The sequence below is a fragment of the Gavia stellata genome, chromosome 20, assembly GCF_030936135.1.
Source record: "Gavia stellata isolate bGavSte3 chromosome 20, bGavSte3.hap2, whole genome shotgun sequence".
Classification (NCBI taxonomy): domain Eukaryota; kingdom Metazoa; phylum Chordata; class Aves; order Gaviiformes; family Gaviidae; genus Gavia; species Gavia stellata.
Window position 1 is genome coordinate 5,577,432 of NC_082613.1, and position 23,978 is coordinate 5,601,409.

At 38.4% G+C, this 23,978-nt stretch overlaps 1 protein-coding gene across 3 annotated transcripts in view; it reads left to right on the forward strand.

Moving 5' to 3' along the window:
* The window catches only part of PRELID3B (PRELI domain containing 3B), an 88,260-nt gene that overhangs the window by 15,135 nt on the left and 49,147 nt on the right, over positions 1-23,978 (forward strand). For 2 of the 3 annotated variants that reach the window (XM_059827437.1, XM_059827438.1), the window contains exon 2: positions 5,347-5,527. The exons of the other annotated variant lie outside the window; for it this stretch is intronic. The gene's annotated coding sequence lies outside the window, so the exon portion shown is untranslated. The remainder of the gene's footprint in view (positions 1-5,346; positions 5,528-23,978) is intronic. 3 annotated transcript variants of the gene reach the window in all.

Here is a 23,978-nt window from a genome sequence, read left to right on the forward strand (position 1 = left end):
TGATTAGTGGTTCTCCCTTGCAGTTATTTTCCTCCAGCGCAGACTTCGTCCTGAAGGGGAGAGTGTTGTCAAAAGAAGGGAAGATCCATCGCTTGGCTTTTCCCACACACACCTCCCACCCCACCCCCAGATCTGATCAGAAACCGGAGCTGCTGTTTTCCAGCTGCAGACGCCTCCCACCCGCGGACCGCCGCCTGCCTCCCACCCGCGGACAGCTGCCTGCCTCCCCGCGGCGCGGGCCGGGGGCGGGCACGGCACGGCACGGCACGGCCTGCGCTCCCCGCCCCCGGCCCCGGCCCCGGCCCCGGCCGCCCCCCGCTTCCCACCCCGGCAGGTAAAGGGCCGGGATAGAGCAGCGCAGCCTCCCCCGGAGGGGAGCCGCAGCCCTTTTGTTACTGCCAAGGCTGATCGTAGTTCAGCGCTTTTAAATGGTCCGATCCCGTCCTTCGGCGTGTAATTGAGGAGGAGAGAGGATCGCTCGTGCCATAAAAACGCAAAGCTCTGACTCAAATCTGGGCTGCGGGTTTGGGAATTGTTTGGGGCTTTTTTTCCCAGGACTCTGCCAGTTATTTTTCAGGTGAAATTAAGTCACTAATTTATTAATACTTTCTTTTTCCCCCGTTAATCGTGAACACCTCTTTGCGGACAAACCCACCTAGAGTGCAAAATTCAAGGTAAAAGGGGTTTCATGTTGTGTGAAATACCCGACACTTGTACCTAGGAAAACACTCCTGCGTGTGGCCCCATTTGCTATCATAATATCAGCTATTAAGTGATAATAGGTAAGGGGTTAAGGGAACTGCCTGTATCTTTTCTTACAGTAGTATGTGCGATATATCCTGTTATAGGAAACATATGTCGTAGATAGCATGTGGAGAAAGGTTAGCAAATTTAATTGTGGATATTTTAAATCAAAGCATGATGTTTTCTTTAAGAACGTTTCAGTACTAACAGAAAGACCTGCAGCCAAAATTGCTTTTATGTATCATGCCAGTTTGACATACTCACTAAAATCTGTTTTGTGAGTAGTAAACTAGTTGCAGGATCACTCAGGTTATGTTACCGAAAGAAGGAACACCGTTCTCTACTGCATCACGTTCTTCTCCAGCCCTGCCCCAGATTCCAGCTGCTGGGGTGGACTAGTCAGTAACAATACTTACCAAAAACCTCATTAAGAGACCATGTTTTGTCAGTTTTTCAAACCTTGCCTTTTGTCAGTTTCTAAAGATCAAGAGTTTGGGGGGGGGGGGACACTTTAGTTGACCATATTCCCAGCTAATAACAAAAGCACAATGGTCATCAACAACAGGGTAATAGCTAGAAAGTTCCTTTTTCTCCAGTTTTGCTGAGATCACGGCTCTCTGGAAACTTAAATCGCTTTTGTTTGCACAGTTTGCCCAAATGATAAGACATTGCAATATCGAATTGAAATGTCAGAAGTGTTCATCGTGGCCTGTCTCCAAAACCCAGTTAGAAAAGACAGGATTTCAGTAAATTTCTAAGGTTTGTACCTACTGCAGTGAGTGCTGCAAGTAGTTTGCTCAGGTATTGACAACACTCAAGTGCTGAAACAGAACTGTGAAAGTACCTTGTTGATTTTAGTTCTGCCCATTTTAAATAGTTTCGCTGCAGTCACTAATGTCCTTATAACTAATGCAGTGGGGGAAAAACAGTCCCATGTAAATTACTGAACTTAGCATTATATTGAAGTTCATGCTTGATCTAGGAAAGTAAGTGCTGCTTATCTCTAAGGATGAGTAATTGCAGTGACCTGAATGTTTATACAGTTTTGCTGGATTGTGGGTTTGTGTGCATTATAGTCATGCTCTCCAAGCCATCAGCAGAGTTACAGTTAGGCTTCACAGTTGTATAGCTGCTGCTATTTTGAAAAATACCATGAGAACATCTCAGAAAATAGAATGTTTTTGAAGTTATTTCCATTTCTTATATAAGTAGAAAAATTAATTGCTTGAAATCAGGAAGTTCTAGATATTGTACTCTGATACTGTTGGATACAGGATTGATTTTGACAAATGCTTATGACTGCATTTTAACTTATCTGAAAAAGGAAAAAAATAGAGATTTATTGTGCAGTTACTGTTTAACAGAACTCTTCACTGCAGTGAGTAGGAAGTACTGGTTATATGTTGCTGGTGTGAAAAATAACAATGACATGAGTCCAAATTCTGATTTATTAATTTCATTTTCTTCATTGCAACATTATTTTTTTTTGTTAATAATGATGTCAAATTATCATAGTAACAAAAAGTTTAAAATTAGTAATATATAACTGTATCATATGTATAGGTTTGTTACGGCAAAAAAAGGTCATGTGTTGTGAATTGATTTAACCACATTTTCCAAAAAGATATTGTTCTATTTTTTTAAATGATATTTTGAAGGCCTCTTCTGCATTGCTCCACTTTTTCTTCCGTGTGCTGTTTAATCTCTGAAAAGCCAGGGGAGGCCACATCAGCACTGATACTGAGGGTGTGTAAACAAAAGAAGTAATAAAATATATTCTGAAATTAGCTATCAGGGTTCAGAAATTAAGAAGGGCAAGGTTTTGGTCAAATGACCTCATGTAAGCTTTAAAAGAAGATAAGACATAGACTCTACAGGAAGAGACTCTCATCAAAGGAATTAATACTTATGGACATTGTGGGCCTGTTTCTCATTTGCATTGATTATCAAGTTATTTGTGTCACATATTACCTAATTATGTGAGACCTTTCTATTTTATAAATAGAGCAGTCACAACACAAGAATGCTGGTTAAGCGAATAGCAACAAATAAATTTTCAAAATCCAGGGTCCATTTTGAGTTGGGGTAGTTATAAATAATGCCTGGATATCAGTGTCAGTGATATTAATATGTGATGCAAAATGGTTTTGTAAATCTATTTAAGGATGAATATTTTCATTTAGTTAAAAAAAAAAAAAGGGGTAGCAGCTATTGAGGTAGCTGGCACAGGTTGGAAGCCAAGATATCCAATTCATGTTATTTTACAGCTTTTCCTTTAAAATTGTTTTAACTTCGTAGGTTCCTTTTTCTATTTCAATTTCAAGATCGTTGGGTGGATGGGTACTTTGCAAAAATCTTGAGAGCCCTGGACAAACTGTGTGGAGTTAATCCTTCTCTTCATACCTTCTCATCTTCCCACCTGCAACATACTCCTTCCTGCCCTTGTGCAGGAGCAGCGCAGCCGTGCTGTAAGAGCCAGCTATACTCCCTGCACACAATGGGAATTCCCTTGTGCCAGGACACTTCCTCATTCTTAGGGCCACCCAAGCAGCTTCAGGAAGACGATCAGCAGATCTACCCTGTTGCCGGGAGTAAATATTGTATATTTGAGAACTTCTAATTGACTGAAGGAAGACTATTTCTTAGAGATGAGGTCAAGGCTGAAGGAGTCCTGGAATGTGGAGCAGCTGAAACAGATGATGTTAAGAAAAGTAAGCTCAGATTCCAGATTTTATATTTGAAAACCATGGGCTGCCATTTCAATTAGGAACATAATCTTGGTTTTGTTTAGTGCTTCTCTGCCCCTTGTGTCCCTACTTTATAAATACACTCATGCAATTGTGAAGCAATCAGAGACCCTAACAGTAATTCCACAGCATTTAACCTTCATCATACAGGTGACTACACAAAGTAGTTACCAGTTATAAAGTTCCAGATGTGTTTAAATAAGGTTGGTTACTGAGAGAAACCACTTAAAAAGCAGGCCTTCTAGGATATGTTTACACTAGTAATAAAGCCTGTATTTAAAAGGTACGGTAGGGTTTTGGCAGCAGTGGAGAATTTTTTGGCACTGATATCTATTCTTACAGCTTCACAGCAGGCCAAGAGGAAAGCCTGATCGATACAGATATGACACTAAGTAAAGGCAACCAGTCTATTTATTACATTTATAAACCATTCGTATCTCTTTTCCCGCTCTCTTGCTTCCTTCTTAATCACAATGTTCTTAGTGTTACTGAAAGAAAAGGTCATATTAAGCTGCAAATGCTGTGTATTTAATAGCACACTCCGCATCACTCTTACAAAGCAAGCAACTTAATAGATGGTAGCTGATGTTTGGAAAAAAGTGCTGAAATCAGTAGGTTCTCAAGAAAACATCTTCTGCTTATTCTTTAAGTTACTTTTTGCTTGGGTTCTATAGCCAGAAAGCTGAAGTTAATCTTGCCTCCCCCCCTGTTACAGACGGCCCTATTCAGAGCCCTTTGATGTTAGTGCAAAGAATCCCATTTTTAGTGGCCTTTGGACCAGATGTAGTAAAAGGGCAGCTGAGCGTTTTGTAGGGGTTGCAATTGGGTAACTTGCTTAAAGGAGGAGAGTTCTGTTACCTATTTCTGTTTTCCCATTCTTTTTATTATTTTTAATATTTATATACCATTAAAAGTAATGTAGATACTTGGTAAACAGTGAAGAGGACAAATGCCTCTGCTCTGACCATATTACAATTTATTTAGATAAGAGCAAAGTAAAGAAGGAACTGTATGGCTGTTTTTCAGCCTTCATAGCAGTAGAGCAATAGCACACAAATTTAATGATTCCTGCTTGTTTCAGCTATTGTGAAATTTAGGAAGGAGTTTGCATAAGATAACATATCCTGCTGTTGTAATATACTGGAGACAGGGCTCAGATCTCTGGATAAGGAATGCTGCAAAAATCCTAAGTGTCATTATCACTACCCACCACTCTCCCCAGGATCTGAACCTGACCTCACTTCCTGGATCCAAACAATCACTGTCTTTGTGAATATAACAGGATTTTACAGGAAGAGAATTTTCTGTAATTATTACGTGAAACAGTGCTTTTCCTCGATACTTATTCAGGTTTGGGCATGTTACTGAACAAAGAGGATTCCGTATCAAAATGTGATCAATCTGAACGCTTCTTGTGTTTGTAAAGAATGGACGGAGAGCTGCCAGCAAATAAGAAGCTAGAGGTGGAAAACTGAGGTGGCTGTCTTGCCAAAAGAACTTAGCACATTTAAAAATGAGTAAGGCAGAGAGGCAGACCACTTGGGACGGACAGCTTGTTTCTGGAGGTGCACTGGCAGGAGGAAGAAAACACGAGTACTTTGGGCAGAGGCCATTCTGGAGGTGATGAGAAGAGGGAAGGAGTGGTGTGGATGCATAAGGATTTGGGTTCTGGCCTGGTAGGAAACTTGTCAGCTGTTTGTAGTGTGGGTGACTGGAGAAGTCTGTAGTCCTGGGAGGAAAGGGAGGTGTAAAGATAAGCTGGAGGGAGGTGGCTAGAGACTAGGTATGTCCTGAAGATGATGGCTGGCCCTCAGGCTATTATACAATAAGTGAAATTCATGTGCTTCTCTGACAGCACTTCCTTGAGAGCTCCCCTTCTTGGAGTGCACTGAGCTGAAGCCTGGCTGGATGCCTTTGAAGAGGGCATTTTTTGCATTTGTTGGAAAGCCAAAGGACCAGAAACCCTGAATCAACTGTCCTGCCTCGAGCAGAATCTGCAGGGAGGGATACGATAGATACACTGGACTACTGGAGAGGTGAGTGTTTGCCATTGCCATTGCTGTGCTCCTAGGAGCTGGATGAAGTGTACTGGGGCACTGCAATGGTGCTGCTTTTTATGGCTCCCTTTGACCAGAAAGGTAACAGCTTGCATGGAATAAAAGCCTAAAGCTTGTGTTGCAAAGCATGTTGTCCGTAGCCCTTCTGGCTGTGAAGGGAGCTTTACAACATCTGCTGGATTTTAAGTGAGAGCATGGATTTTGCAGAAATGGTTGGCCTCTTTGGGTGGTGACAATTCCTGTTTGCCTAGTTAAGCAGTTTTGGGGCTTTTTTCTTAGTGTGGCTTCATGATGTGACATGCAGGTGATTGCAGAAGTTTAAAAAACACTGTGTTGGACCACTGCTATGCAGGAACACCTTTTTACAAATCTGTAGATGAGACGGGTGTCTTCTAACAGCCAATCTTGCTACATAGTAAGGGCAGTCTGGAACAAAGCTTAGTAAAATGTGCAGTAGCAAAAAATGTGCACATCAATAAAAAAACCTAATTTGTTTTATATGATGTGTCCAGGTGGACAATACTGTTAAAGTACATGCAGCAGTCAGTATACTGTGTGATAATAATTTATTCACCTATATGAACACCAAACAGGCTGGTCATAGCTACCTTTATTCTGTGGCAAATCTCTTCAAATTTGTACTTAACAACATGAGTAAGAGATTAATGATTCTGGTGCTGCTTTGTAGGATAGTATAAATAAAAGTTCTGCTGCAGTTACCAGCTACTAATGAAGTTAGCGTCTCCTTATTGCAACTTCTTGGTAAATCCAATTTTAAAGACAAGTACAGCTCTGACCATTTCTTTCTCTGGAGGATCCACAGCTGAGACTCATCAGTCTAGCGACAACCTTGACACCATGTTTGAATATATAACCTTTCCTCTCCCCAAGTAACTTATCTCTCACTAAGAAAAGACTTTCAGAGAGAAATAAACAAGTGTCTGCCTGTATGAGCTAGTAAAGGGAAAATAAAATGAAAAATGAACCTGTATTATTTAAACAGTGTGACATGACAAACTGCAAGTGCTGCTCACACCTAGCCCTCTGAGAGCAGCTTTCTTTGTTGATAAGCTTTGATTGAACCTGAACCTTTAGTTACTGAACCTAACTTTGTGAACGCATTACATTTTGCAATGGCATGATATTATAATCCTCCAAATTTTCTTCAGAGCATTTGTTGGGATGAAATCACGCAAATGTCACACAAGTTGGGCATCAATTGTGAGTGACCTGACTCTCAGTCCTCTGGGAGTATTTGAGTTTGGTGCAGAGGCTGATTTGGTTAAATCATTCTAGTACCTAGGAAGACTGTGTGTATGGGGACCAGGGGGTTGTAGCATGAAATCTGGGGTAACAACTGTGGACCATCTGTGCAGGTTGCGTGGCCTAGGGCTGGTGCAGGTTTAACTAAATGAGGTTAAGGAAGCTCATGCATTGTCAATGCGTATGCGCTATGCTCTGACCTTTTCTGCAGTGTGCAGAATAGGGTGCACAGCTATTTTTGTGCATTCCAAAAATCCATTTAGGTGTGTGTTACGGGCCTAGCCCATCTTATAACAAAGAGATAATTGCTATTCAGATCCAGATTACCAGGTCATTTTCTGCTTGAGATGCTGTTGGTAAATAACAGATGGCACAAATACCCAAGGTAGCCATAGTTGTGAAATTCATGTCTGTGGCTATGTCGTGTTTAGTCTGATTTGTTGGAAGAACAAGAGTTGGCAGCATCCTTCTTGATGGTTCAAAAGGACCAGCTCTTTCCAGAAGAGGTAGAAGTCTGCAAAATAAACATACAGAGTTACAAGATGAACATAAGCCTAATGTAACATGGAAATTCTTAATCTATTTACCTGTTCTCATTGCCATGATTGTACTTATTCTGGAGGGTCTTGACCTCACATTCAGTTTAATAACATAAGCCCGGAAATAGTTGCAATGCAGTACTTTAGACATTGCAGGAGTTCTGTACATTTAAGTACGTATATTATCTTCTCTGTGATTGAAACATCAGGACAGGAAGAGAGGTAGAGGAAGAGTAAGTGCACCGTATAACCTGCGTGTAAGTTTTGAATGCAGCTGATGTAGCTTTTCCCTTTCTCACATTTTCCACAACTGCATTTCACCCTACCTTATTAGGGTTGGTAAAGCAAATGCTAGTAAATCAGATTATAAGAAAAGAGTGGGTGCCAAAAGAATGTTCTCCCCTAGCTGCTAGGGAAGAATACTGGGGCATTAACCAAAATAGGACAGGGAAGATAGCAGTGTTTTGTGGGAAAATAGGAAAGATAATGGGGAAAAACAAAAGGCAAAGGAAAGGGAAAAGGGAAAGTCAGTTAACTCACTTTTCACCGAAGTATCTTTTCTATATAAAGACAACAAAAGGAAAAAGGAGGAGGAATAAACAAAAAGTAAAAAAAAAAATACAATAGGAGACTTAATGGGGGAGGCAGAGAAAAGGAATAAAGAAACAGGGTAGAGGAAGAAAATGAGATGCTAATCTCTTCCCTAGGGTCAAGTATATCCCTCTAACAGTTAGCATGGCCAGGATTTTACTTCTGCTTTTTGCCTCTGAGTGTTTTTTTAAAGCAAATGGCTAACCAGGCACCAGGCTGTTTAGATTAGTTGACTGTCATTTGAGCTTCTTAGGCATTATGCTATTTCCCTGGTGAAAATTTTTCAGCTGCAAACATTTTAAGGCCACTGTTGTGTTGATAAGGTTATGGAGAAAAGAGACAATCTGAAATAATTTCTTAGTATGGTGTTACTTTTCATATATTTTAGAAGATACATTGTAGTAAGCATTGAAAAGAATATTGAGGCAAACTAGAACAAAAGGCAAGTTCAAAAAGCTATTTTATTGATTGAAGGACTTGATGAGGGAGGGAATGAAGAAGGACTGGAATTTGTACAACTCTGTTAACAGTCTGGCTGCATTCCTTTGTCAGTTTTTTTATTGACTTTCACTTCCAAAGAAACAATGATGCTTCAAGCTGTTCTCTGAAGTCTGGATATACCTTGCTGAACTAATGAGATAGAATGTATCACAGCTGTTAGCAAGGGTTGCATGTGTGTACACACATTTGTACTAGAAGAACAAGAGAGTTGTGATCATACTTTTCTCACTTTGAAGGGCAATTTTTTCCATGCCTTTTGAGTTTTGAATAACAGCGCTTCACAGGTTAGAAGGGCCATGATGAAATTTATTGTCCCTGGCTCTGAAATAATTTGTTGTTGCTTTGACATTTTTCTCTTTTACTGTTTTATCTTTTCTCAGACTGGGAATAGAGAACTAGGAGCCAGACTTTCTGCTTTTGATATTTGCAATTTTGCTATCAAAGATTGACCTAATGTCTATACCAATGAAAGTTAGACTGGTAGTGACTATCTGTCATAATGATATATAGCTGAAGAGGACACAGGACTCGTATTCATTTTGTGATGAATCAGAAACTAGGGGCAAGGATTTTATATGTCCATCGTTGTCATAACAGTGATCGGCAGAAATTCACTGTCTTACTATAAGGTAGCTGCAAAAAGGGTAATGAGGATTATTGTAGCATAAAATAGTTAAATAGCATAAAATATGAATTGAGTAATGACTGTCAGTTTTTCACTGAATAGTTTATCACTGAATCATATAGGTGTCTGATCAGATAGAGATTCATTCAGATAGCTTTATTTGCTTTTAGTTACTTGGCAAAAAGATGCATGAGTTATGAATCAGTTGTAACTAACTATTGCTTTAATGTATTTGCTTCAAATAGTTTATATTTGGGGTTCTGAAAATGCACCAGGACCTTAACATTTGCAGTACATAATAAAAATGCTAAAAAGGGTTGGCATTGAGGATAAGGAGATGTGAGCAAGTAAAGATAGTTATGCTGCTGGAAACTGGCCACCCAAGAAGATCTGGCAGAGAAAATAAAGCATTAATAGCGTTATTAATCTACTGAGTTTTACTGCCAGTAAAATAAGTAAAGAAAGCAAGATCAGGGAGGAGAAGTTATGAGGCAGCAACACAAATAATGTAACAAATTTACAGTTCTCAGAGGTATGATGTTTGCGGTTCCTGTTACCAAACTGTGAGTATACACAGGGACAGAAGCTATGCCAAATGTCCCAATACTGCAGTTCGCAGTGGGATAAAGGGCATAATGCTGTTTAAACTCCTTATGTTTCTCATATGTAGTAAATCCCCCATGATTATTTATTAAAACAATCAGAAGCCATTTTTCATGGGTTTGGGTGGAGGGGTTTGAATGCTGAGTTAATTGAATGCATTTCTTCTGCTCTTACTCTGCAGAGTTCCAGTACCATGGCACTGTGCCGTTGTTAGTTCTCGTGCATTTTTCCAAAAATTAAAAGTTTTCCTGATATTCTGGATAGATTTTTTTCATTAAAACAGTTCCTGTAATTTCAGAATGTCTCAACCCATTGAGACTGTAATTCATGAAAAGTTTGGGTCACAGTTCAAACTGTTTCTAAAAGACTGCTTCTTTCCAATCCAGCACCACTCACGGCAATGCCACATCAGGCATTGGAAATCTGCATTATACTTTCCACATGTATTCACATCAATGCTTTGGCAGAAACATGTTAAGCTTTAATTAAGGGGTATGTTTTATTTCTAATGCATAAAGAAAATTCTGCTCTAAGTCTGTGGTTTTCTATTAAGTTTCAGATTTAGTTGCCAGTTTTCCGTGAACACTTTACTTTTATTCACTATCTTATTTTGTTGCTCTTACCTTCCTGACACTCACCATGACTTTACGGCTAAGTAACAATCAGTATAAATTTTGCAGTATATGCTTTCCAGAGTTAAAGAACAGACTCTAAGAGCATTCAGCTGCAAGGCCTCCCTGAAAATGGCATGAAGCTATATTACTTTTTATTTTATTTTAATGTTTGGTTTGTAGCATCAACTTAAAGGGCCAAAAGAGAAGAAGGATGTGATTGCTAGAGACACTGCATGTGCATAAGAAGCAGTTCCTACCTTCTCCATTCTAGTTGTTCCTGGACAAGAGAGTAGGTTTGCACAGTTGAAAAACTGAAGACAGTGTGACAGGTCAGATGATTTAGAAAAGATTGACTAAAAAAGGAAAATACTGTGAAACATCTTTGCCTGACATCAGATACAATAAATAACTGACAGTAACTTTTTTTATACAGAACATGTTCAATATGAGCAGTCTCTAGCAGTCCCCCTTTAATAAAAAAAGCATGATGAAGCCAAGTGCAATTAAATCCAGAAACTGATCTATCCACTAGAAAATATAGTCCTTCTAGGATATGGCCCAGGCTATTCCACATTACATGGTCTAGGAGATGAGGGAGAAAAAAACTAACGCGTAGGTGATTTCAGATCCTACTATAGATACATTAGGGCTCCTATAGGTGGGTTAAGAAAGGATGCAGATTCCAGGCAAAAGGCCCAAGTAAATACAATATCTGGGTCAATAACTTCAACACAGAAGACCTTGATAAAAAGTCATATCTGTGGGGAAAAAAAACATGTATTTTTAAATAAACAAATGAGACCTATCAACAGAGTCACATGTAGCTAGAATTTCCTAGAAATATGAAAAGCGGAATACGAAAAAATCGTTTGGAAAAAAAGAATAAAAACAGATCAGCAGGAAGATTGAAACTTAGTACATTATCTGTTAGAGAACCATCACTCACTTTTTGATTCCTCAGAAGCAGAGGAGGACACAGTGCTTTCCTCTGTTGCTTCAACTTCTTTCCTCTTAGTAAAAATCTGTTGTTTAGTTTGAAAATTCACATCTGTTTTATACAAACTGCATGAGTATTTTAAACTTCAGCTATAAATGCTGTTAAGACATCATTTGCTGCTCACAGTATGGTTTATAATTGGGATCACGTACTCCCTTCTTGAATCAGGAACTGAAGCCAGGATCCCCTATCTCGATAATTATCTCAGAAATCAGCGACAAACTGAGTCTCATCATCTGTGAGCTGGGCTCTGTCAAGGGTGACAGACTGCTGGTCACTACCAGTTACTGCATTAGCTCGGAAGGAAGAGGCATGTGCTGGGAATCCAAAGGTACCAGCCTCTAGGGGGGGGGGCTTTGGCATATCAGATCTTTATTTTTTTTTAACTTGTCTGTTTGTAAGTAATTTGTTTGTTTTCAAAATCTTCCTTACTTCCCTTTCCCCAAACTAAGTTAAACCCAAGCAAGCATCCTGTTTAAAAGTAAATAAATAAACAAAAAATCTAACTATGTAATCAAATCTCAAGTATGTTGCTTATGCAAGTGATCTGAACTAAGTCAGCATGAAAAATCCAGAGTTCTGGTATTTTATCCCCTTAAGATGTAGGGTTTACTTTTTAAAAAGATCTCTTTTTTTTTTTGGGGGGGGGGGGGGGGCGGTGTTTCAGACACCTATGAAAAACAGTTGCTTTACAGATACAGTGCCTTTTGAGGTTTATTTTCTAACTTTCCTCCAATACTGCAGTAATCTCCTGGTTTTGGGGTGTGTATCTAGATATGTGTTTTTTTTTTCTTTCTTTCTGTTTCTCAGGATTACTCATAATCTTTTGGGTCTATAAAGCATGTCCAGGTTGCTTTACCATTCAAAAACTAAACATAGAGCAATATAGGAAGCTGAACCAAACCTTTTAGGTTAAATTCTGATAGAAGTTTTCCATGATGATTTAGGAAGTCACCATCTCTTTCTGGTAGTATCTCACAAGCTGGGCAAGTGGTGTTCTTCAGGCCTGTCTATTCAGGTTGTAAGCCATTTGAAGCAAATTTTCCTCGTCTTTTGGTGAATACTGCCTCGGTGTTTGCATTTTGACTCTAAGTACAACTGAAATATAAAACACGTAACAGTAAGTCCCTCTAGCAAGCTTCTGCTTTGATTCATAACTAGCACTGAAGATATGCTGATTTTTCCCCATCTTAAAGAATTATATCTTAAGTAAGTCAAAAAGTCAAAAAAAGCTGCGTCTTACATAAGCTTTAGTATTCTGTTCCAGTAATATTTTGAAAGCTGAATGTTTTGTTTGAGGTGGATGTTTGGAGTGAAAATTCAGTTGTTTTACAGAATAAAGGCTCTGTATTTGGGACATTTGAATTGTGTGGTTGGTTTTATTCTCCTCTTAGTTTTTGTATGCTGGCTGGATTTACATTTTATGCCCAGATGGTTTTCTTTAACATCTTAGTATAACTTACATGTAACATCTTGCACCAGCGTTGTTTTCTTGATTTATACCTCTGTGTTTGAATAGTTTGAAAACTTTGTTAGGGCACCTGATGGGGAAACTGCTTTTTTAACACTGTGGATGGCTGTTCTCTATCAACAGAAAACTGGAAACTTGTGGTTTGTGTGTGAATTGTTGGACAGTATTATAGTCATGTCATGCTGGTGGTTTTTTTTTTATTTTATCCTTTAAAGAAGCCTAAAACCTTTACCCCCAATTGTTCTTTCTTAGCACATTAATAGCTTTGGAATTAAGGATTAAGTAATTAATTTGTATTTTTCATAAGGGCTCATATTCTCCCGATGTAATAAAATGCTATAGAAGATGCTAAGACCTGTATGACTAAGATAAAGATGAAACTTATGAGCTGATACATGTGACATGAACTATTCATGGAAGGAAAATCCAGTGTTAGGTAGAACTAGAAATGCTCATTGAGTAGATAAACAGCCTGCAAATACTACTGGGCTATAACCATTCTGTACGCAGCATTATCTGAAAGAAAAGGTTGTACAGTAAAGAAATATGTATAGAAAATTTTAAAATTACTCTGCAACCTGATGTGCAAGTCAGATGTCCTGCATTGTAGCAGATAATTTTGTTCTATGAGTAAAATTACCTGCTTTGCAATGTCAGCCTAAAAAAATGGGACGTATAGAAATCCATAACGTGTTAAATTGAACTAGCAATTGAGGGTATTCTCAAAACAAAATAACACAAGCTTCCTTCCTTCTGCATCCGGCGAGGGCCTGAGGGCTTTTGAGATTACTTAAAAGATGAAGTATAATTGTGAATGAAATTATGCAGCTGGCACAAGGAATTGATTTCTTACCAGTTTTGGCTAGGCCAGTTATAAAGTGGTTTAGCTGCAATGACTAACAAGAATTTCTGTTCCACTGTTGAACAAAAAGGGCTAGTAATATTCACAAACAATGGAGTTTACATTTTCTCTTGAAATGTGCTGTTGCCAGAGTTCTATTTCATCCCCGTTTAGGAGAAAGAAGAGTAGAAAAGCATCTCATTTTTGTATATTGTGAATGTAACAGAAATCAGGCAGAGAGCATCAAATTTGTTGTAAATGTGCCACCTAAGGTGGAGAAGCCTAAGTTACATTGGTAAAGTGAAGATATTAGCTAGTTCCACCTTGCCAACACATTGAGGTCTTTTCAGGGAGGCAGGACTTCTGTGCAGTCCCAAAAAGATGAGATCTGTTAAAGTAATTATTGGTTACACAGAAAAGTACCTACTTCCTGTCTGGAAATCTTTCCATATAGGTTTGTTTGCATCTCATACCCCCTTCAGACAGTGCTTAGAGGAAAATATTATGCTAAATTCACTATGTTGGCAAAACGTAATTAGAACACTTGAAAACATCAGTTTTCACTAAATCATGATTTGCAAGTAATGTTCAGTTTTCTAAGCCTACACTCTACATTCAGACTCACTTTCATCTAAAACATACCAGAACATATCAGCTCTACGAACAACCTGAAGCATGATCAGATCTGTAGCTTTGAGTGGAAGAACAAGTCTTATTTTCATTGACATACAACATTTGTGTTTGCCAGGGTTATACAATTCTGCAGACCATCATTGGTAAGGTATAAATTTTTCTGAATTAATCTTATGACTTGATTGATTTAGTGGAAGAATTTAAACCCTTTTAGTCTGATAAAGGACTATTAGGATTTCATTGCTTTTAGGACTTTGTATTTCTGCTTTTCTGCAGAATAGCTAGTCTTCTGCCACAAAAAAAAGACTTGAAGGCTTAGGAACCCTTGGAGCAGTTTACTGCTTTCCATATTTTTTTTTTTGGAGTTGAGTGTGTTTAATGCAGACTTGTGGTCTGTTTTAAGTTGTGCTATTCTATGAAGCTTTTGTCTCCCAAATGATGTTAATTCTCTCTGCATTGCATAATTTTGATTTCTCACTTGGTGGAGGAAGGGAAAGTACCTGTGAATCCATTTCAGTTCTGTGAGGCTCCTCTTAGGTGCCGCATGCAAATGGCTACTAATATATGCCACTCAGCTCTCTGGAGACAGAGGAAAGTCTTACCTTGTTGGTTTGATACCACTGTGGTGCTCTGAGTCTCCTCCTGACACTGCTTGTACTGCCACTGAGAAAGAGGCTTCACAAACCTACACTTTCCCATGTGTCTGGGCAATGTTCTTCCTAATTCATATTCATGGCTTTCCTTTATTTGCTGCTGATCTCACTCCCATGCCCATTTTTCAGGCTGTTATCTCTGTTGGTTTCAGCACCTGCTCATCAGCTAATCCCCTGAGCTTCTGCTGTCTTTCATAGCAAGGGAAAGCACCAGAGGCCTCTGACGCTCTCTGCCCTAAAAATGTAGCTCTTCAGCATTAACTCCCTAAACTATATCCATGGCTGAATAAGAAGTTTTTCTGTCTGAACTTTGCTCTGCAGCTACATCCAGTCTTCCTTCAGAATCCCATTGCTGTTGCATTCTTGTGCTTCATTTCCTGTCCTGAATTCCTGTACTCCAGAATGATGCTTCCTCTCTTTGGTTGCTTGAATAACAGAGTTGTCTTCTGGCAGATAGCTATTGCTATCCTCCTCTAGTATTTTTTCCACAATGACCCACAGCCTAGCCATTTCCCTCCTCACCCATTTGAATTTGGAAATAAAGAACCAGCAAATGAATTAAAACCCTACCTGACTGGGTCCCCTTGCTGCTTTTTCTTCAGTTCTCTCAAGTATGGTAACTTGGCAAGCAAAGATGGACTTGGTGAATTAGAGATTTTGTGAGTAGACTGGAAACGTACTCAGGCCTGAAATGTTGCATTGAAACCAGTTTTCATGGATATGTTGGAAGTAGTCTGATGAAACAGCTATTCATTAAATGCTTTGAAATTCCTTTTTTTATCACTTGTGGAAGTTCCAGGGCTTCTCAACACGACTTATTGGCTTAGGCGCAGCTCCCTATAAGCATGACTAGACCCTGAATCAGTTTACTTCAAGCCAACTTGATACGCCTATTCTGATCTTCCACGTTTCCACTATTAACCCGAGTTAAGAGAGTTTGGACAGAGCCAACTTAGTTCTTCCTGAACCCAAAAGCATGTAGGAATGTCCACCCAGCAAGTAAATGGAGCCAAGGGAAGTGAGAACAATGGAATGAAATGGAAAGACATGTGGTAGTGAGAAATCAACATGTTCCTGAAAAGCTTTCCCAGAAGATGCAGGACTTGCTGTGAACAGAGTTTTATTTTTGCTAAGTTTTATGTCTGTTTTTAGTAATACATGTTTTGGCTGTCTCAAATGAAACTACTTTATTAAAATAACAAATTGCAGATTTTAGAGTAGTAGAATGCATATAGCGAGACAAAAGAAGAGCAAGCTATAAACATGTTCTGCCACTGGCGTACATATATTAAAAAGACTTTCTTTTTAAGCAAAAGTCAGGCACTAGTTAAATAACTATTGCACTAACTGCCTTTTTTGGCTTTCTTTTCAGAAGATGTTTGAAACAAGGCATGTAGCTTGCTACTGTGTTATCATTTATGTAGATCATGGGAAATAACTGAAAGATCCATTCATGGATAATTTAAACATGTTCTTTTTTTCAACAAAATTATCTGACACACTTAAAAAGAGGGAATTCAACATCCAAGTTAACTGCCTGTTGGAACGCTAGCCCTGAGTCTTCCCAGAAGAATGTAGAATGAATTTAACTTTTCAGGGGGCAAAGATATTTAAAGCAATAGAAGCTATGTAAAGAGCTTAGGGATATTCAACTAAATAGTTTTCTGTTGACTCAAGCACTCTTTTTCTTATTGTCACGCAGCATGGGATCAAGGGTGGTGGAAATATGCATGTGAGGAAGCTTGAAGAAATGGCTCTCTCTCTTTGTGTATCTTAGTGGCTTTTTTAGACTTGGCCTTATTGCAACATAGTTACTGTTGCTACAGTCCAATCTGGAATCTTTCCATCAGAAATGCTATTTTGAGTACTGACTTCTAAATGTTTCATATCTCATTGTTCTGAAATTTGTCGCATCTAGAGCTTGGGAGGCAAATTAAATCCCATTTAATTTTAGATTAATTCTTTGCTGTGCTAAAGACCAGATTTGTTTTTGTTACTTTTTTGGCTTAAGATTTCTATTGATTTCTGAAGCCAGAAACATTATAGAGTTGCAGAGGTGGGTAACACAGTCATCTGTGACTTGGTAAGTCAATCATCTGTGACTCAAGTAACTTGGCATGGGATATGTGCTTTGTGTGTAGACTTAAGACATGTATTTTTTTAAAATGTTTGGTATTAGTCTAACTTTGTTTCAGCTGAGCTTGAATTAAAAGTACAATGAACACAGCGCTTCTGGAATTCCTATTCATGCAATACAGATGCTCATATATAGATAGCATCAAGCTAACTTGCTACCTGTTTTCTTTGCTCCACTTAAACAATAGCAGATCTACAACTTTCAGGTTTGTTTTCGTAAGATGAGTAAAGCACATCTTTTGCTCGGCATGTGAACTCTTTTTCCTAAAGAAATTCCTGGACACACGAAGAGGACTATTATTGGGAATAGTCAGCATGGATTCATTGCCTTCTCTGATGAAATGACTACATCTATGGATGAAGGGATTGCAGCGGGTGTTGCCTGCCTTAACTTTAGCAAGACCTTTGACATGGTCTCCCATGGCATCCTTGTGTCCAACTTGGGATGTTAGTGTAGACAGGTGAAATAGTAGGTGGATGCAAAAATGGCTGGACTACTGGGCTCAGAGGGTACCAGTTAATAGTTGATACTGTACCTGGAGTCCAGATACCAGTGGAATTCCTGAGAGTCTATCTGTGTAATATCCTTTTTAATATCTTAGTTGATGACCTGGAGAAGGAAATGGAATGCAGCTTGATTAAATTTGCATGACACAAATTGGAGGGAGCAGTTAATACATGTGAAGGTAGCATTGGTGTTTAGGACAACCTAAATAGCCTGGAGGAATGGACCAGCCACAACCTCATGAAATTCAGCAAGGACAAATGCAAAGTCCTGCACCTGGGATGGACTGACCTCATTCGATGGATGACTGGCTGGATAGCAGCTCTTCTGAACAGGATCAGGACTTCTGGTGGGCTAAACATGAGCCAGCAGTATCCTGGGCTGTGTCAACAGGAACATAACCAGTAGATTGAGGGAAGTGATTATTCCCCTTTACTCAGCACTCATTAGACCTTGTCCTGATTACTGTGTCCAGTTTTACACTCCCTGATACAAGACAGATTATAAACTTGAGCAAGTTTAGTGCAGGGCCACCAAGATGATCTGGAGGCTGGAATCTGTGATCAGTGAGGTGAGGCTGAGACAATGTTCACCCTGGAGAAAAGAAGATGTCTTTGGGTTTGAATACCAGCATGCCAGTAGTTCTGAGGTAGTTACCAGATGGAACCAGACTCTTCACTGAGCTGCGTGTTGGGACAATGAGACACAGTAGTCATAAGTTGAAACAGGAGATTCCAGCTGCATGTAAAAGGTGGGGGGAAATCCGTCTGAGGATAATTATGCATTGGAACAAGTTTCTCAGAATGATTCTTGAATCTCCATTCATAGAGGTTTTCAAAATCTGACTGGACAAAGCCCTTGGGTGCCTTCCAACCTGAATGATTCTATGAAATAAATAACATCTAAGCCAATAAAAGTAATCCAGTCCACTTGTCTCCTCATGGAGGGTTTTATTCTACCTACAGAAACTACCACCAGACTGTGGATTTTGAATGTTCATATCCTAAGAAATGTAGTGAGACAGTCACATTTGCTTTATGAGTTTCGTCACACTAGTGTAGATTTGACTTAGTCACCCTGTTTAAAAGCTGTTATCTCTACACAGAGATTTTAGTTGTAAGACTGGAGGAAGGAATCTTAAGGGGAAGATTTAGAAGTTGGAAGAGGAAGAATACAGTCAAGAACATAGTCGCATGTCTGTGAACTGTGACTGACTGATTTCAGAGATTTGGCAGATACTTTTAATCATGAACAATAGGTTTAAGTGATTGCTCCCAGGGTACTTTTTACAATGAGGCTAAATTTCCAATTGTTAACCCTTAACACGATAGTAATATGAATGTTTGCAAACATTTTTCTGCCTTCTGTATTTCTATCTGGATTCCCACTTGCAAAATTTTGATGTATTTTGGGCATAAGTGCACCTACTGTGAATCTCTTTCCCTAGTGATTAGTAAATTAAAATACTGGCAAGCATTGTTGTTGCTTCCAAAAGCAAAATACCAGCAAATAAATGTATTTTCAGATCTATCTTAGAAACTCTCTCTTGATCGTATTATCCAGCAGGCAAGGGTAAGTGGTAAGATTGCTCTCCTTCTGGCCCCTTTCTTTTTGCAGTGTCATTGTAATTAAACCAAGAATGTTTGGGTTCTTTTTTTTTTTTTTTTTTTGAGGTGCTCTTCTTACACAGTGTGTTCTTGATGAATACAAAACGGAACATCTGGTAGACTTAGCACATGAAGGCAATGCAATTACATTTTAGTAATTGATCCAGCTTGGATAAATTTTCGTAATGTATTAGTCATTACTATGTGAATGAAGGTGGAGAGAAATAATGGGCGTAGGCATAGAAACAATTAATGTAGACATTGTGTCTTATTCTATGAATGTCAGGGATATGTAAGAGAAGAACTGCTTGATCGCATTCTCTGGTGACCTCCTGTGTGTAATTATTTTATACAGTGTGTGGCTATGTTCTAGCTTCACATTAAATATCCCAGAGGAGGTATTTTGTAGATGTAACTGCAGTGGAACATTCTCTGGCTGTATTTTCCTTCTTCTCAGTTTAAATCTTATTACAGGACCTATTGTTTCCCTAAAATGTTTTACCAGTTCCTTTCCTTCCTAAAGGGAATTCTTTCTCTGAGCATTTCTAAGCAAATTATTCATATCATGTGTTTCAGTCAAGCTTTTCTCCTGGTTATATTGGTACATCGTCACTTAATTTAATTGCACTGCATTGGTGTAATTGAGAGCAGAAGATTGGGTCCTTTAATCTTTCTGCATAAGTAATCTATTTCCCCAATCAGTTTTTTTTCCCTGGTTGGAATTTCTTTAAATTTGTCAACATCTTCAGGGTAAGGAGGTTCTCCCAGTTCTAATAGCACCTGAATTCTTTTTGAAACACAGAACATGTTTCCGCAGGCATGTTATTAATTCCACTTCTCTGACTATTGTCCAACAGTTCACATCTGCCTATTCACATCTGGTACAAATAAAAAAAAGTTTTTGTGTTTTTCATATCAAACGTGTAATAATGACCATTTTGCTTTTGTTATTTTTTTAAAATCAGTTTGTAAATCCTTTTTATATAATCTCTTAAGCTTTATAATATTGCACAGGATGAGGCAGCTTTTTTATGCTTTACTTAGCTATATTTACTTTCTTGCTTCTGGACGACTAGTGATTTGAGGTCTGAGACCTTTGTATCATTTCCCTTTTGAATATTTGCTGCATTTGGAGCTAGCATAATCCATAACTAGAATCAACAAAGTTATGCAAAACTTCTTCATAAGAGGGTGAGTTGGAATAAAAACCACTCATGGGCTGCAGAGGCTGTGATGATTTTGTTTTTTATGCCTGTATTGCCTTCCATTTGAGGAGCTGAATGTAAATTATTCTCTGTAAGCAATGAGAACATTAAGAGGCATTGTAGAGTTAATGGTCAAATTACTTTTTAAGAGGTGTAATTTTCCCTGTTCCTCCTTCCAGCCAACACACATAAACGTGTAGGTGCACATAGCTATCTAAATTGCTAATTGTGCCAACCTCGTAATTGCATTTGTACATACAGGTTTTGAGATTCGAGCTAACTATTATAGCCCTGGCTTAGCTTCCGAGTAAAGTATTCCTCTTCTCAGACTGTGGTTTCCTAACATAGGTAGGAACAACCCTGGCTCCCTTTCCCCTCTTTACTTGCTAACCTAGGTTGCTGCCAAAGCATGCTACAGAAATAAATTTTGTTCTTTTCTTTTTGCATTAACCATTTTGATGGAGGGGGGGAAGTTTCTGTAATGGCTTCTTTTTACAGAGGAGAGAGGACAACAGCAGCTCATCTGAATGACCCTGTCATACTCCCAGATGCGTATTTGAGACAAAATGTTTTATCTGGGAATGTACAATGAAATGAGAAGGATGTTTTCAAGAAAAATCTGAATATTATACATATAATAAAGAATGATAAGTCATAGCAAGATTTTTAGATATAAACACCGACTGTAGCTCTATCAGTGTAAGAAGAGTGGGGAGGGCTGTTGATGTGACCTTAATTTTGCCCCCGAATACCTCTGTAATGTGTAAGAGGCTTTGCTTTGCAGAGGTTAAGTGTAATTCAGAAAGATACATTGAAGCCTGACTCCATAAAGGCTTAGCCGTCTACATTTGTCTAGAATGATTGACTTTATCAGCAGTACTACTGGACCTAAGTAGCATTCAAAGACATCTGGAAAACAAGAGCACTGTAGGTTATGAAACACAGCTCCCATGGCTTTCATCCATTTGCTCGTTTTGTTAATGGCAAAAGAATCTTTGAAAAGAATCAGTTAATATATCTGAACTAGCTCACTCTGAAACACGTCCAATCATTGCTGGATTAAGTACATACTCCTACTGTTATATCCAATGTTGTACTTAGAATTGCTTGGTTTGTCAATCAGTGAAACAAAAACATGCTGCAAATGCATATACACAAAACTTGTGATGCTTAAAAAACTGGATTATGGACGGATTAATTGACTGTATTAGAATCACCTTGTTTTGTTGATACAAAATCACCATTTTGTATGGTTTTTTTAAACCATAACAATCATTAGGGACTGATAATGAGACTTATGTAGTGGGTTTTTGGAAGCCAAAATAGTCTATACACCCCTGGCACAAGAATCCTTTTTGACTACTTTGCAAAGCACTCATAAATATGTTCAGCTGAGTTCATCCCTTGTTTAACTGGCTCTTGTAGTTCTTCTAAACTCAAGCATTACATAAATACAGAACATATTTAGGCAGTTGTCATGAGTAGTCAATAGGTACATGGACTTCGACTGTGAGAAAGAAAACTGCTCTTTTGTATTGAAGTACTGTTTAAACTTAAGAGAATGTCTTGTAACCCAACTGTGGTAACATTATAGTTCCCTGGAAGAGACAGCTTTTAAGTTATGTGCTTCTACGTGACATTTATCTGGTTCCACCAGGACACTTTAAATGTGCTGTTAAAATCTCACAGTATTTTGAAGTCTAAAAAAAATAATACTGACCTTTTTATCCACGTGACTTTTGTGGAATGCTGATGGTAAATGAAAAATACAGGCCAGGAGTCTTAATCTGCAGCCATAACTCCACACAAATCCTAAAGGTAAAATCAATGGTTTAGCAAAGGTACTTAACTACATGAAAATTATTATAATATAAACACGCATGAATGGGAACAAATTTGGTTGTGTAAATAAAACATAGGCAACATACAAAACCAGATATACATTGCGAGTAATGCAAACCAAATGTGTTTAGATGCCACTCTCTGTGTGTACCAGTAGTGCATTTACAATCACATAAATACTAAATACTTTAGGCATTGTGTTTTGGGGAAGCTATTGACAAACTAGAATTTATGAATAAAAAATAGGGCTGGAAAGAAAGTCTGTTCATACCTCTAATAAGAAATACTTGCCTAAACTGTTACTGAAGTTTCCAAGTGATGATGAGTCTATAACCTCCTTGGGTTGTTTGTTACATGCTTAGTTGCTCCTTAAATGGGAAGCTTTTCTTAATACCTAGTTTATATGCTGCAAATTAAGCCCGCCATTTCATATCCTCCCAGAATGAATGTGGAAGACAGATGATTGTGATAGTCTTCCCACACTCTTCTGAACTTTCTTATGCATATTTCCTTAATTTTCTCTTCTGATAACTAGCCAGCTCTTGTTATCTTTTCTCGTAAAAGATGTATTCAAGGCTTATCTTTATATTTGTTGGTGATCTCTGGGCTTGCTCTGGTTGGTTCACACCCCTCTCAACCACCCTTGTGCATGAGTTAGGGTTTGCCAGGCAGATCAGTGAAGTATCAATAATTAATAAGCTATAATATAAAAGCTTGAAGCAATAAGAAATAGTTTGTTCACATCTGAAGAGGGAAAATCTGAAACATCCACTTACTTGCAGTCTATTTGAGTAGATGTAGGTGTTGAATATAGATCTTATCAGCCATCAGCATTCCTTATTAATTTGCTTCCTTCGATAGAAGGAGGAAAGTTGATGACATGTATTCATGTGCAAAGGAATTTCAAATTTGCTTATAGCAAAGCAATGATCCATTAGAACTGCTCTGACTTTGAAGGATAAAGAAACACAGATTTTTCTCTGTGCCTGGTGCCCTCATGTGGCTTTGATGTTCATCTTCTTGCAGATTAATTAAATATATCACTCCATGGCTGACATTTTTGCTGTGTAAAAGGTAGAGAATAATTTGCCTGTATAGCCTTATATGTTCTTCTGTGAATACAGCATCTTCTGGAAAGCCAAAACATGCTGTTTGCCATATGGCCAGTTGGATTTGGATATGCGAACTCCTTGAGTCCCCTAACTTAAACCAAGAACATTCCTCACAGTCTTCACACATTGGCGTTCATGATTCAGACCTTACTCCTCCGAGGGTTGTTATGGCTAAAAAGATTTGTGCTAGAGTCGCTACCTTCTTTAGTGATACTGTTAAAAATGCCACCACAGATCTATTGGTGCTTTTAAAGAACTATGATTTTTTCGTTTTCAACTCTAATGTTAGGTCAAATTTTTATACTGTATTCTGAGCTAAAATTATCAAGGATTACTTCTGTCAGGAAATAGACTTTAAAATATACTTTCTCAGCTAACATAAAATTGTCCCATTTTTCTTCCAGCTACAGCTGCAGTATGGCAAAGAAATTTCTATATTTGATGCTGTAAAATATACACAGGATAAATGCTTCTTTGCACAGCACTTCTGAGTGTCATTAGAATATTTCTAAATTACTGATCTAGAAATTCCACTTTAAAACACATCATTTAGCCACAAATATTATGCAGAAAACTTCACATAGCATATTCATTACATGTCCATAAATTATAATAATAAAACTCTTGCACAAGCAAGAAGTGAATATAGTTGCTGTGGAGGCTGCTGGTGCGGTTTGCTGCAATGGCTTTCT